Here is a 1,707-nt window from a genome sequence, read left to right on the forward strand (position 1 = left end):
AGACAATTACTTTTGTCGGGTAGCTTAAAGCGTGAGCTGCCATGGGAGACAGTTGTCATGGCGACGCGCTGGGTGACGTTCCACTAATCAGACTTAGTATCGTCCATAGGGGTGTTCCTTAACCCAGGCTTAGTCTGTCTCTGAGTGGAGCTTTTCTCCGCCAGCAGGGCGCGTGTCCCATTCCAGTCATCTTGAGCTGCGGAGCAAACAAACAGTGGAACTGTGTAAAACAGCAAGGAAACTATAGCTCACCAAAAGCTAATGTAAATGAATGACCTTCATTAAGCCCTACCAAGTCTTTCAGAATGGCTATTCCATACTTGTATTTTGGCTTGTATATATATGCGCACAAAAATACATGACAAGTGTGGTATGTCCACATTCATAGTATTCAAAAAGCCATATACTATTAAAGAGGTACATTCTGTGTAATATGTAACAAAGTTGCAAGTATTAACTAGATGGTATGTGATTTGACACAGCCAGTGTAACAGGCTTTATTTACAAGTAGACAATAACATTACTCAGGACTCATAGGCAGTAATACTTCCATAACCATCTAAAAATGTAGGAACCATTCTGCTCAGTAAAACCAGTGTTATGAATTGTAACATTGTCCTTAGCCTTGAAGTAATTACAACAAATGATTGAAAAACAACAGATTAAGTGACCAGAAAACTAAATTTACTGTAGTTTTCTATAGCCTTCCTGTGTCTCTCCATGTCCATAGTCATAGTATTCTGGTTCTCTGAAAAACAAAACAAAAAGACATAAAGTACAAACACTGTTCAAATGAACAACTCTTGCACAAGAGAACCTGGCCTGAATTTCCTAAAATAACCAAGCCAAGAACATTACGCTTTTAAGACACTGGGATGTTTCAAAAAAGCCTCCATAAACCACAGTAATTATAAGAGAAGTTTGTCTTTAAAAGGAAACTTGCACTTTCCATGTCTCAAACCAAAAGAATAAATATAAAAAAAAAAAAAAATTATATATATATATATATATATATATATATATATAAACAACAAATACATAGACATAAAATAATAATAATAACAATAATAATGCACTAATTACTTACGCTTGTGGCTGATTGTAGTAGCTGTCATAGGATTCATAGCCTGCCTCTGTGTAGCTCTCATCATAAGACTGGAAAGAAGGAAAAAGTCAATCCACAGCAACAAACTTTAAAGCTACCTTTTAAAAGCAAATTCTGAAAATATCTAATAAAGAAACATACATATTCTTCATAACGAGTCCTGGGTCGGAGGGTGTGGTGGGCGGAGGGGCATCCTCTGAGACGCAGGGGCGGGGTGGACGAGCACGGCTGGAAGCTGCTCCTCTGGGCGGCTGGGCTGATGGTCCTCCTCTGCCTGCAGGCGCCTTACTGCTCCACCCCGAGGGGTCCACCACTTACTCACCACGTGGGGGCATGCCACCCACCCCTACGAAAGACAGAAAGTTAAGCCTTTCAAGTCTTACAATCTGTCTGAATGCAAATCCAGCTAACAATGAGTCAATTAGTCTATTAACAAAAGGTGCATGCATTAGTGTGGGTACTCTGGTACTCCAGGAGGAGGAAGACCTCCACGGCCTCTGATTGGTGGTCCTCCTCGCCTCTGCCCCCATGTTCCTGACTCACCATTTAGGAACTTCATCTCCATGAATTGCTCCTGGCAAATCTCATCCATCATGTCCTGT

General features: G+C 40.7%; 1 long non-coding RNA gene across 1 annotated transcript; it reads right to left on the reverse strand.

Moving 5' to 3' along the window:
• Positions 1-689: 689 nt before the first annotated feature.
• Positions 690-1,293, reverse strand: LOC122324217. Its single transcript, XR_006247114.1, has 3 exons — positions 1,247-1,293; positions 1,088-1,155; positions 690-748 (listed from the first exon to the last, which is right to left on the reverse strand). It is a non-coding gene; the product is annotated as an uncharacterized LOC122324217 (long non-coding RNA).
• Positions 1,294-1,707: the final 414 nt, after the last annotated feature.

Source organism: Puntigrus tetrazona, chromosome 19 (genome assembly GCF_018831695.1).
Source record: "Puntigrus tetrazona isolate hp1 chromosome 19, ASM1883169v1, whole genome shotgun sequence".
In the NCBI taxonomy this organism is placed as follows: Eukaryota; Metazoa; Chordata; class Actinopteri; order Cypriniformes; family Cyprinidae; genus Puntigrus; species Puntigrus tetrazona.